Source organism: Pongo abelii, chromosome 6 (assembly GCF_028885655.2).
Source record: "Pongo abelii isolate AG06213 chromosome 6, NHGRI_mPonAbe1-v2.0_pri, whole genome shotgun sequence".
NCBI lineage: Eukaryota > Metazoa > Chordata > Mammalia > Primates > Hominidae > Pongo > Pongo abelii.
In genome coordinates this window covers 22,438,382-22,451,745 of record NC_071991.2, presented here as the reverse complement: position 1 = coordinate 22,451,745, position 13,364 = coordinate 22,438,382, and the positions used below count along the sequence as shown (strand labels likewise).

The window sequence follows — 13,364 nt, the reverse complement described above, 5'->3', positions numbered from 1 at the left end:
CTCGAACTCCTGACCTCAGGTGGTCCACCGCCTCGGCCTCCCAAAGTGCTGGGATTACAGATGTGAGCCACTGCACCTGGCCAAACTCCAGTTTTTCATGTTCCCTGCATAGGTCAGGGTCATAGGGAGTGATTCGTTCTAGCAGAACTCCCTCGATTTTAAGGCAGGTATTCTATTTATTAATTGACAAAGGAGGCATATTTCTCCCGTGGTAATATAAAGATTTAGGTCCTTTTCCCAGGGACTCTGTTTCCAGTGTGAGGATTCTTGGAAAACTAAGCAGAAGATGAGGAAAAGACTGTGAACAAGCTTGCTGGTCCCTCCCTGTCCTACAAAAGAGCATACCTCTTCTGTAACCAGAAGACCCTTTTCTTTAGTCAAGGCTGGACAGACTGAGATGAGGGTGTATGTGTGTCTGCATGTGTCTGCGTGCGTGTGTGGGGGTGTGTGTGTGTGTGTATGTATGTGTATGTTGAGACAGGGTGTCGCTCTGTCCCCCAGGCTGGAGTGCAGTGGTGAAATCAGAGCTCACTGCAGCTTCCAGTTTTGCAGCTTCCACTTTCATCCTCCCACTTCAGCCTGCAGAGTAGCTGGGACTATAGGACTGTGCCACCGCACCCAGCTCATTTTCTAATTTTTGTAGAGATGAGGTTTCACTGTGTTGCCTAGGCTAGTCTTGAACTCCTGGCCTCATGGGATCCTCCTGCCTTAGTCTCCCAATGGGCTGGGATTATAGGTATGGGCCACCTCAGCTGACCTGCGATGATTTTTCAACAATGTGATTCCTCTTTTACAGAACCACCTAAGCTGAAGATTCCCTTGAGAACGAGGGCTAGCCTGTGATTTCGTGACCTTTCTTCCATTTGTGGTTCTTGCCAAGTGGAATTTAAATGACCTTTTATCAAGATGGATAAACCCAAGTTTCCCAGTGCTGGAATATAGAAAATGGATGGACAAGTAAGTCCCACTCAGCACCCATAGCCCAGACATAGGGACCTCAACACACCTGGGTCCCAGACATCACTTTTCATTGTGAGTAGCTCAGAGATGACATTCTTGGTTGTTAAGTGCCCACTGGCAATAGTTTCTATAACAGCAAGTGAAGGAATAAATAGTGACCAAAACATTTTCTGTTCCCAATTCCAACATTAATTGGATTAGATAGTTATCTTATGAAGAATTTTCATATACCACAGTCCTGACCATATCTTCAAGTCAACAGAAAAATTCTGTTAAACAGTCAACCTTCTGTCTCACTCTGTTGCCCAGACTGGAGTGCAGTGGTGCAATTATGGCTCACTGCAGGCTCAAGCAATCCTTCTGACTCAGCCTCACAAGTAGCTGGGACTACAGATGTTTGTCACCACACCTCACTAATTTTCTTATTTTATATATATATATCAATACCACAGGACTGACTCGAAAACTTGAGTATATGTGGATTTTGGTATACATAGAAATGGAGGAGCTGGAACCAATTCCCCCATATACCAAGGGACAAATTGTATCTGTTTTTACAATTATACTGTAGGATACATTATGTTCCATGACAATGGTAATTTTTAGTGACAATTTTTAATTGAGTGGAATTACCATAAAAATAATAAAAGTAGCAGCTAATATTTACTGAGCTGTTACGAGATGCCTATAAATACCATAGATTTTTAAATTCCCCATAACTCTTCCTTATTTCACTTAACCACTCTATCTTAAATTACTCATATTTGCTTCGGTATCACATATACTAAAGTTGGAACAATAGAGAGATTGGCATGGCCTCTGTGCAAGAATGACATGCGAATTTGTGAAGCATTCCATATCTTTTTTAAAAAGAGAAAAAAATACTCCGAGATTTTCACTGTGTTTGTGCATATGACCTTTTGTTTAGGTTGAATTATATCCAAAGATGATATTTCCAGAAGTGAGATTACTGTGAGTCACAGGGCATGAGCATTCTTATTACACTTGATGTAAATTGCCAAGCTTTCAGGCATGGTGGCTGTTGACCTATAATCCCAGCACTTTGGGAGGTTGAGGTGGGAGGACTGCTTGAGGCCAGGAGTTGGAGGAGGCAGTATAGTGAGTCACTATCTGTATTATTTTTAAAAAATTGCCAAGCTTTACCCTGGAAGGTTTATTTACAATTTAAACATCACCAATAGTATAAGAAAATGCCCATTTCACTGCACCTTTGCCAGCACAGGGTATTATAATTTAACAAGTTATTTTCTGTTTGATTATTTTTAATAAATAAAAGACCTCATATTACTTTATTTTCATTTGTCACTTTTTTTTTTTTTTTTTGAGACAGAGTCTTGCTCTGTCACCAGGCTGGAGTGCAGTGGCATGACCTTGGCTCACTGCAACCTCCGCCTCCCAGGTTCAAGCGATTCTCCTGCCTCAGCCTCCTGAGTAGCTGGGATTACAGGCACATGCCACCATGCCTGGCTAATTTTTGCATTTTTAGTAGAGACAGGGTTTCACCATGTTCGTCAGGCTGGTCTTGAATTCCTGAACTCATGATCCACCCACCTCGGCCTCCCAAAGTGCTGGGATTATAGGTGTGAGCCACTGTGCCCGTCCTATTTGTCACATTTTAATATATTTTCTTATGTTAGCTTGTTAGCTTTATTTCTTTATTGTCTTTTTTTTGAGACTAAGTTTCGCTCTGTCTTCCAGGCTTGAGTGTAGTGGCACAAGCACAGTCTCAACTTACCACAGCCTTGACCTCCTGGGCTCAGGTGATCCTTCCACCTCAGTAGCTGGGACTACAAGCACAGGCCACCATGCCTGGCTTTTTTTTTTTTTAGTACAGACAATGTCTTTCTATGTTTCCCAGGCTGGTCTGGAACTCCTGGCCTCAAGCAATCCTCCCCCACCCCATCCCAAAGTGCTAGTATTATAATTGTGAGCCACCATGCCTGGGCTGTCTGTGACTTTTCCATTTATTTATAGAGTTAATGTGTCTTTTACTAATTTGATGATCTATTTATTTAATCTCATTAAATTATTAAAATAGTAAATATTTTTTAGAAAGAAGTGAAAAATTTCCTTTACTCTTTAGACCTATAATCTTATTTCAGGAAATAATTGTTATTGAGAAAATGGGCCATATTTTTCAAGATACAGGCTAATTGGACATCACTTCACATTTTCATATTTTGTGAACATCTATGCCAATACCTATTGATCTTTCTTAATCCTTTTCATGGTTGCATAATATTTTATTATATGGATGTATCACAGTTTACCAGTCAGCCACTGTAGGCATTTAGGCTCCTTCTAATATTTGCTTTGAGCTCTTTATATAATTAAAAATTAACCCCCTCAGCCAGATGTGGCAGCTCAACCTGTAATCCCAGCACTTTGGAAGGCTGAGGTGGGAGAACTGCTTGAGGGTAGGAGATTACCATAAGCCTGGTCAACATAACAACACTTTGTCTCTACTAAAAATTAAAAAACAAAAATGAGCTGGACATTGTGGTGCACACCTGTAGTCCCAGCTCCTGGGGAGGCTGAGACTGGAGGATCACTTGAGCCTAGGAGGTTGAGGCTGCAGTAAGCTATGATCACACCACTGCACTCCAGCTTTGGTAACAGAGTAAGACTGTGTTTCTTAAATAAAATAAAAATCAGGTGGGAAGATTGCTCGAGCCCAGGAGGTTGAGGCTGCAGTGAGCTGTGATCGCACTACAGCAGTACAGCCTAGGCAATAGAGCAAGACCCTTTCTCAAAAAATAAAATAAAATAAAAATTACCCTTTACCATATTTCCCAGTGACACCTTCCCTCCTACATTTTTCCTATAAGCCCTTGAATTTTGTTTGCTTTTCACATACCATTTAAAACTTTTAAGTACTGATGTCTGTGTCATCCCTCTTTTTTTTTTTTTTTTTTTTTTAAAGAATGTCTTTTTGTCACTTTCAGCTGAATCTACCATGAAAGACTTCAGAATCCAGGAAGAGAGACTGACTGGGCAACATCTTATTCAGGTACAAAAAGACTTGAACTATAACACAAAAATGGTCAAATAACAGTACATGCATGAAGTGCAATGGGAAGCTCTTCTGGAGGGTGAGAGAAGCTTCCATTTGAGGTAACATTGAAACCGGGTCCTGAAAGATGAGGAAGAGTTGCATGAGAGTGGGGAGGGAAAGGGGAGGTGGAGGGATGGGGAATGGGCTGGGATGGGATGGAGTGAGCTGCTCAGGCAGGGAAACCAGCACTGTAAAGACCTGGACAATGAAGATGGCACATTTTGTTCAGGGAATGGTGAATTAAGTGTGGCAGGAATGCATTGGAGGGACAGTAATTTGCTTGTATGGAATTTTGCCCAAGAGACCTCATTACAGTTTCTAATCTGTTGATGTTATCATGCATCCCTGCCCTTGTCAAATAGTTTAGAATAGGTGTAATGATCACAATAACACCAATCATAGTATTTCATTAGTTCTCACGAAATCACAGATAGGTGCCACAGTTATCTCCATTTTATGCACAAAATGATGAAGACTTGTGGATAATAAGTGATTTGCCCAAGCTCACCTGGATATTAAGACTGAGTCAAATGTTGGGTCTTGTTTGACTTTAATGCTTGCTTTGTTCATGAGCACCATGCATTGCCTCTCCTATGCAGTTAAGCACGTAGACAGGTGAGAAGAACCCATGTTTCTCTCTACTCACACACTTCTGACCAAATGTGTTTGCAGAGTTTCTACACAAATTCTCCAACTCTCTGGATACCAACGGCGTATCCCACAATTCCATCCTGACACTACCTGGAGTTAGTGCAGACCCCACAGATTAGGGGCTCAGTCCCACAAGACCACCCTCACTTCAGATGCCAGTTGCAAGTCCTAGGTTGTCACCTATATTTTGACCAACCAGTTAGAAATCAGGGGTTCCCATGACCCTCTTCTTGGGTTTAATTATTTGCTAGAACAACTCACAGAAATTAGAAAAACAGGTTTTTTTTTCTTTTTCTTTAAGAGACAGGGTCTCGCTCTGTTGCCCAGGCTGGAGTGCACTGGCGCGATCATAGCTCATTGAAGCCTCAACCTCCAGGGCTCAAGTGATTTTCCTGCTTCAGCCTCTCAAGTAGCTGGAATTACAAGTTTCTCACCACCACATCTGGCTAATTTTTTAAATTTTTTGTATAGATGGGGTCTTGTTACGTTGCCCAGGCTGGTCTCAAATTCCTGGGCTCAAGTGATTCCCCCACCTCTGCCTCTGAAAGTGCTGGGATTACAGGCATGAGCCACCACATCTGGCCAGTTGATTTTCTATTACCGGCTCAATGTAAAGGCTGCATCTCAGGAACAGCCATTGAAAGAGATGCACAGGGCAAGGTAAGTGGGGAGGGGCACAGAGCTTCCATGCCGTCTGTTGGGCACACTACCCTCCAAGCACCTCCTTGTGTCCAGCAAGCTGGAAGCTCTCCAAATACTGTTGTTTAGGATTTTTATGGAGGCATGATTGATAAAATCATTGGCCATTGGTGGTTAAGTCAATCTCCAGCCCCTTTTGCCTCCTGGAGTTCCGCCAGTAAGGCTGAAAGTTCCAAGCCTCAAAAAATGTGGTTGGGGTTGGGCGCGGTGGCTCATGCCTGTAATCCCAACACTTTGGGAGGCCGAGGTGGGCAGATCACCTGATGTCAGGAGTTCAAGACCAGCCTGACCAACATGATGAAACCCCATCTCTACTAAAAATACAAAAATTAGCTGGGCATGGTGGCACATGCCTGTAATCCCAGCTACTCAGGAGGCTGAGGCAGGAGCATCGCTTGAACCCGGGAGGCGGAGGTTGTGGTGAGCCGAGATTGTCCCATTGCACTCCAGCCTGGGCTACAAGAGCCAAACTCCATTTAAAAAAATATATATGGTTGGTTCCTCTGGCAACCAGCCCTTCTGAAGCAGTCTAGGAACTTCCAGCCACCCAGGCATCTCAACAGCATCCCACATGCTTTCTTACCATGCTGCAAATCTGAAAGAACTTAGAGGCCCTTGTGTCAGGAACCTGGGACTAAGACCAAATATTAAAACAGAAGGTGCTCCTATTACCTCTATCACTAAGGACTTTATAAGAGCTTTAGAAGCTTTGTGCCAGGAACCAGGGTCAAATACCAAATATATATTTCTTTTCTTATATTTGAGACAGAGTCTCACTCTCCTACCCAGGCTGGAGTGCAGTGATGTGATCGTAGCTCACTGCAGCCTTGACCTCCTAGGCTAAAGCAATCCTCCCACCTTAACCTCTCCAGTAGCTGGGACTACAGGTGTGCATCACCATGCCCAGCTGATTTTAATTTTAATTTTGTAAAGGCAGGGTCTTTCTATGTTGCCAAGGCTGATCTTGAACTCTTGGCTTCAAGCATTCCTTCCTCTTTGGCCTCCCAAAATGTTGGGATTATAGATGGGAGCCCCTATGCCCACCAATCACAAGGATCTTTATAAGAGAAAGGAGGTAGGAGAGTCAGAATTAGAGAACGAGATGTGGTGATGGAAGAAGAGGTCAGAGAGGAAGATTTGAAGATGCTGCACTTCTGACTTTGAAGATGGAGTCAGGGGCCATCTTCAAGGTGAGTCAAGGAATGGGGGTGGCTTCTAGAGACTGGAAAAGGCAAGGGAGCATATTCTCTCTAGAGCCTCCAAAAGGAATGCAGCCCCTCTGACACCTTGACTTTAGCCTTACTAGACCTAGCTGGGTTTCTGGGCCCCAGAACTGTAAGATGGTAGATTTCTGATGTTTTAAGCCACTAAAGGTAGGGTAGTTTGTTGCAGCAGCAAGAAGAAATGAACACGAAGCCAGGGGCAGTTGCTCACGCCTGTAATCCCAGCACTTTGGGAGGCTGAGATGAGAAGATTGCTCAAGCCCAGGAGCTTAAGACCAGCCTGGGCAACATAGTGAGACCTCATGTCTACGAAAATTTTAAAGAAAAGGCTGGGCGCGGTGGTTCACGCCTGTAATCCCAGCACTTTGGGAGGCCGAGGGGGGTGGATCACGAGGTCAAGAGTTCAAGACCAGCCTGGCAAAGATGGTGAAACCCCGTCTCTACTAAAAATACAAAAATAAGCCCGGTGTGGTGGTGGGTGCCTGTAATCCCAGCTACTTGGGAGGCTGAGGCAAAGAATCACTTGAATCCAGGAGGCAGAGGTTGCAGTGAGCCAAGATCACGCCATTGCACTCCAGCCTAGGCAACAGAGTAAGACTCTATCTCAAAAAAAAAAAAAAATTAGCCAGGTGTTGTGGTGTGCACCTGTAGTCTCAGCTCCTAGGGAGGCTGAGACAGGAGGATTGTTTAAGCCTAGGGGGTTGAGGTTGCTGTGAGCTGTGATTGCACCACTGTACTTCAGCCTGGGCAATAGAGCAAGACCCTGTCAAAGAAAGAAAGAAAGAGAGAGAGAGAGAAAGGAAAGGAAAAGGGAAGGAAGGAAGGAAGGAAGGAAGGGGGGAGCATGGTGGGAATGGGGACAGATGGCAATGTTAAGTAGAGTGGTCAGGGTTGGCCTCATAAGTGAAAATTGAGCAAAAGTTTGAAGCAGGTGATGGAGCTGGCCAAGGTGCTGAGGGAAGGGCACTGTAGGGCTGAGTCAACAGGATAAAGGCGTTAGGAGGAAACTCCCTGGTGTGTCTGAGGCTCTGGAAGGAGGCCAGAGGAGCAAAGAGATAGAGGGAGTGAAGCAGGCGAGGAGGCCAGGGAGTTGCTGGGCTGGGATCAGTACAGATCATGTAAGCCCTGGAGGCTATTGCTGGGGCTTTGGCTTTTACTCTGACTGAAATGGGAACCGTGGGCAGGGGTGTTGGGGGTGGGTTCTGAGCAGAGAAGCAACGTGATCTTTCTCCTGATTTAAAAGCACCCCCTGGCTGCTGAGTTGAGAAAGACTGTGGGAAGTTTTGGGTAGAAGCAGGGGGGCTGAGATTTGGCAACATCCAGTCGGGAGATGAAGTCAGTCAATAGGATTTCCTGACAGACTGGATGTAAGCTGTGAGAGAAGGCAGGAGTCAAGGTTGAGTTTGGTTCTAATTGAATTATTAAGTAATTTTTGAAAACACTACTGCCTGTCCCAAACCTACCAAGTAAAGGATACTAGATTAAAGAAATCTCAAGTCAGGCCACACAGGTGCAGTGGCTCACACCTATAGTTGCAACAGTTTGAGAGGCAGAGATGGGAGTATGTTTTAAGGCCATGAGTTTGAGAACAGCCTTGCAACATAGCAAGACCTCCTCTCTACAAAAATAAAAGAAAGAAATTTAATAAAATAAAATAAATATAGCCGGGCATGGTGGTGCGTACCTGTGGCCCCAGTTACTCAGGCTGAGGTGGGCAGATCTCTTGAGGCTAGGAGTTTGAGACCATCTTGGACAACATAGTAAGACTTCTCTGCCTACAAAAATTAAAAAAAAAAAATAGCCTGATATGGTGTTACTTGCCTGTATTCCCAGGTACTGGTGCAGCTGAGGCAGGATGATCTCTTGAGCCCAGCTGGTCAAGGCTGCAGTGAGCTATGATTATACCACTGCACTCCAGCCTGGGTGACAGAGCGGGACCCTGTCTCAAAATACAAATATGAATGAAGTGAAATCTCAAGTCAGACCAGTCCCTTCTAGGCTATGCAGGCCTTGCAACCACATAGCTGCATGATCAGGATTGTGTGGCTGTGGATGAGGAGACCCCTGCCCAATTGTTGTTGGCTATATAATCAGTTTATTTTTAAATATAGTAATCAGATATATTTCATCATACTTAAAGGTCTCAAATATGAGTGGGTTTTGGAATTCTCCTTGGAACAGGTTGTAACATCTTATTGGCTCCATCATTCCCTAATTTTTTTTATCTTACCAGTTCTTAATAAGATCAGAATTGATATTAGACTACCTAATCAGTTTTGATTAAGGACAAAATGAAATTGTGTTGTTCGCACTTTATCCAAGATTGGTGTCATATTTGCTAAATCGAATCAATACTTGAACAAATGCAAAATTAGGGCTTCTTTATCATGAAACACTATGTCATACTTGAAGAAGATGCCTTTTTTTTATTTTTATTTTTTAAAGATGATGTCTTGCTTTTGTCACCCAGGCTGGTGCAATGGCATGATTTTGGCTCACTGCAACCTCTGCCTTCTGGGTTCAAGCAATTCTCCTGCCTCAGCCTTCTGAGTAGCTGGGATTACAGATGCCTGCCACCACACCCATCTAATTTTTGTATTTTTAGTAGAGATAGGGTTTCATCATGTTGGCCAGGCTGGTCTCAAACTCCTGACTTCGGGTGATCTGCCTGCCTCAGCCTCCCAAAGTGCAGGGATTACAGGCATGAGCCACCATGCCCAGGTTCCATTTCTTTTTTGTAGTCTTTGATAAACAGCTGCTATCATTGCAGACTTGCTATTTAGGCACTTAGGAATTTTTCACTAGAAGGCATGTAAAGAAAGACCATCAGCATTTGTAATGAATTTAGCATTCATTCTTTGACTGCATGACTGTCCCAGAGCTGTAACTTTACTAATGAATGTTTCAGAAGCCACTTAGCTAGCAACTGGGCCTAACCAGCCACTTACTCTCATTATTCAGTGCTCTTTTGTTCTTGTCTACACTCACAAAGTGGTACAAACTTGTATTTTCTTTCCTTTTTAGAGACAGGGTCTTGCTCTGTCGCCCAGGCTGCAGTACAGTGACATGATCATGGTTCACTGTAGCCTCAAACTCCTGGGCTTAAACAATCCTCAGTCTCCCAAGTAGCTGGGACTACGGATGTGTGCCACCATACCCAGCTAATTTTTTTATTTTTTATCATAGAGATGGGATCTTGCTAGGTTGCTCAGACTAGGCTCAAACTCCTGACCTCAAGTGATCCTCCTGCCTCAGCCTCCCAAAGTGCTGGGATTACAGGCAGGCATGACCACCTGTGCCCAGCCACTTACTATTTTAAATAAAAGCTTTATTAAAATATGATTCACATACCCTTCAATTTATTTATTTATTGAAATCTGCAATTCAGTAGGTTTTAGAATATTCACAGAGTTGTGCATCGATCACCACAGTCACTTTTAGAACCTTTCATTACCCTATAGAGAAATCCGCACCCCTTAGCCACTACCTCCTACTCCCCCCACCTGCCTTGGCCCCCATCTTAGGCAACCATTGATTCATTTTTTGTCACTATAGATTTGCCTAACCTGGACAAATAGAATTGTACAATATGTGATCTTTTGTGGCTTTTTTTTCCCTCTTAGCACAATGTTTTCAAAGTTCCTTTACGTCATAGTGTGTATCAATATTTCATTTCTTCTATGGCTGAATAATATTCCATGGTAGAGAGACACTGCATTTTGTTTATCTGTTCATCAGTTGGTGGACATTTGGGTTGTTTCCATGTATTGGCTATTATGAATAAAGCTGCTATGAAGATTGCTGTACAAGTTTTTGTGTGGACATGTATTTCTATTTCTCTGGAATATATGCCTAGGAGTGAAATTGTTGCATTGTATGATGACTGTATATTTAGCCTTTTGAGAAACTGCCAGTTTGTTTTCTAAAGTGGCTACACCAGTTGGGTGTGATGGCTCACACCTGTAGTCCCAGCTACTCAGGAGGCTCAGTTGGGAGGATGGCTTGAGCCCACAAGTTCAAGATCAGCCTGGGCAAGATAGCAAGACCCTCTCTTGATTAAAAAAAAAATCCAATTAAAATGACAAGAAAAGAAATACCCAAAGTGGTTACATGATTTTATGTTCCCACCGGTAATGTATGTGGGTTCCAATTCCTCCACATCTTCGCTGACTTTTTTTTTTTTTTCTAGACAGGCTTGCTCTGTCTCTCAGGCTGCAGCACAGTGACGCCATCACAGTTCACTGCAGCCTTGACTTCCCAGGCACAAGTGATTTTCTCATCTCAGCCTCCTGAGTAGCTGATAATTACAGGTGCATGCCACCATGCCTGGCTAATTTTTATATATTTTTTGTAGTGATGGGGTTTTACCATGTTGCTCAGGCTGGTCTCTTACTCCTGGCCTCAAGTGATCTGCCCACCTCAGCCTCCCAAAGTTCTGGAATTACAGGCTAAGCCACTGTGCCCGGCCTTCACCAACATTTGTTATTATTATTATTTTTTTCTTTATATCTTAAAGCAGTATAAGAACAAGTGTCTTCAATTATAGTAAACAAAAAATATAATCCCAGGGCATTGGGAGGGTGGGAGGGTGAGATAGGAAGATCTTTTGATGCCAGGAGTTTTTTTTGTTTGTTTGTTTGTTTGTTTTGAGACAGAGTCTCACTTTGTCACCCAGGGTGGAATGCATACAGTGACGCGATCTTGACTCACTGCAACCTCTGCCTCCCAGGTTCGAGTGGTTCTCCTGCCTCAACCTCCCGAGTACCTGGGATTACAGGCCCATGCCACTACTGCCCGGCCAATTTTTGTATTTTTAGTAGAGATGGGGTTTCGCCATGTTGGCCAGGCTGGTCTCGAACTCCTGACCTCGGGTGATTTGCCTGCCTTGGCCTCTCAAAGTGCTGGGATTGCAGGCATGAGCCACCATGCCTGGCCTGATGCCAGGAGTTTTAGACCAGCCTGAGCAACCTAGCAAGACCTTGTCTCTACAGAATATTTAAAAATTAGCCAGATGTGGTGGTGGCTGCCTATAGTCTCTCTCTCTATTTTATTTATTTTATTTTTTACTTTTTGAGACATAGTCTGGCTCTGTCACCCAGGCTGGAGTGCAGTGGTGTGATTATGGCTCACTGCAGCCTGAAACTCCTGAGATCAAGTGATCAACCCTCCCACCTCATTCTACCAAGTAGTGGGGACCACAGGTGCATGCCACCCAGGTATCACTACGTTGCCCAGGCTGGTCTTGAGCTCCTGGCCTCAAGTGATCCTCTCACCTTGGCCTCCAAAAGTACAAGAATTACATGTATGAGCCACCATGCCTGCCCCTACCCTGCCTATTGAGAACCAAAAGAATGATCCAAATTATCCTTAGCTCAACTCGAGCCATTTCCCGATTGCTTCATCAGCAAGGAGCTGGTTATTGGGCTGTCCAGGCCTCCCAAGCAGCACAGAAATGAGGTGAGGGAGTTTTCCTGCTGCTGAACTCTGTGAGGAGTTGGGGGATGATGTTTACTCGTTTGCAGAGAGAGATGCCTTGTAGGTACCTTAGGATGAAGGGGACCCTGATTCCAATGCCTTTTTTTTCTTTAGAAAAAGGACCTTGCTGTGTTGCTCAGGATGGAGTTCAGTGGTCCTATCATGGCTCATTGTAGCCTCAAACTCCCAGGCTCAAGCAATCCTCCCACCTCATCCCTCCCAGTAGCTGGGACTATAGGTAGGTGCCATGACACTGGGGGAATTTTGGGTTTTTTTTTTTTTTTTTTTTTTTTTGTAGAGATGGGGCCTCGCTATGTTGCCAGGGCTGACCTTGAACTCCTGGACTCAAGGGATTTTCCTGCCTTGGCCTCCCAAAGTATTGGTAATACAGGCATGAGCCATTGTGCCCACTGTCTCTGGTTCTTAACCTTCTGCCTCCCTCTTTCACATTTAAAGAACGCTTGCAATTACATGGGCTCACCCAGATACTCCAGGATAATCTTGTTTTAAAGTCAGCTGATTAGCAACATTAATTTCATCTGCACTCTTAATTCCCCCTTCCTATGTAATTGTGCGGTGTAACATAGGACATGAGCAGTTGGGGGTGGGGGTCGTTACGTTGGCCAGCGCAGTGACTATTTTGTGCCAGGTACTGAGCTAAGCACTGGTGAATTAAACATGAATAACACATACTCCCTAATCTCCATTCATATATGGGAGGAGCACCTCACCTCCCATGCTCCTGAGAATCTGGGGAGTCAAGGAAGGCTTCCAGGAGGAGATGATGCCAAAGCAGACAAGTGACAGAGGAGCCAAAGCTAGCCAGGAAGAGAGTAGAGATTTAAGGGGAAGCGTATTCTAAGCAGAGGGCATCACCCACTTCAGAGGCTCCCAGAGGAGAGAGAGTGGGCATTCAAGGGGCAGGTGAGGCTCAGTTGGACTCTACAGCAGGTAAAATGGAGAGGGGCAAGCAGGGAGGCTGCCTTGCAAGGCAGGGAAGAGCAGGGGTTTGGACTTAATACCCAAGGCAAGGAGAAGTGATGTAAATGGGGGAGGAGTAATGTGTTAAGATTCATGGATTAGAGACGTGGCCCAGGCTGCTGTGTGGAGAAGGCACCAGGGAAAGCAGATGGCTCAGTGGGTGTGCTGGAGACCTAAAGCAGGGGAAACACTGAGTTTAGGGAGAGGTTTTTTTTTTAAATATAAGAAGTTTGATTAGTTTAAATGATGGTGAGAAGAAGCTGAAAGGTGGGGATAGGTAATGATACAGGGAAGTGGGA

The 13,364-nt window shown here is 44.3% G+C and overlaps 1 long non-coding RNA gene and 1 pseudogene across 10 annotated transcripts in view; both read left to right on the top strand.

Annotated features, from left to right (window-relative positions):
* The window catches only part of LOC100938019 (uncharacterized), a 54,538-nt gene extending 42,214 nt beyond the window's left edge, over nucleotides 1-12,324 (top strand). For 7 of the 10 annotated variants that reach the window (XR_010140682.1, XR_002915801.2, XR_008527447.1 and 4 more), the window contains 3 exons: nucleotides 797-957; nucleotides 3,927-3,991; nucleotides 12,199-12,318. This is a non-coding gene — a long non-coding RNA (uncharacterized LOC100938019). Of the gene's footprint in view, nucleotides 1-796; nucleotides 958-3,926; nucleotides 3,992-5,158; nucleotides 5,348-12,198 lie in introns of all 10 variants that reach the window. The other 3 variants (XR_010140681.1, XR_008527443.1, XR_008527439.1) reach the window with 2 other exon arrangements.
* On the top strand, nucleotides 1,725-1,824 carry LOC112134446 (U6 spliceosomal RNA; annotated as a pseudogene).
* Nucleotides 12,325-13,364: the final 1,040 nt, after the last annotated feature.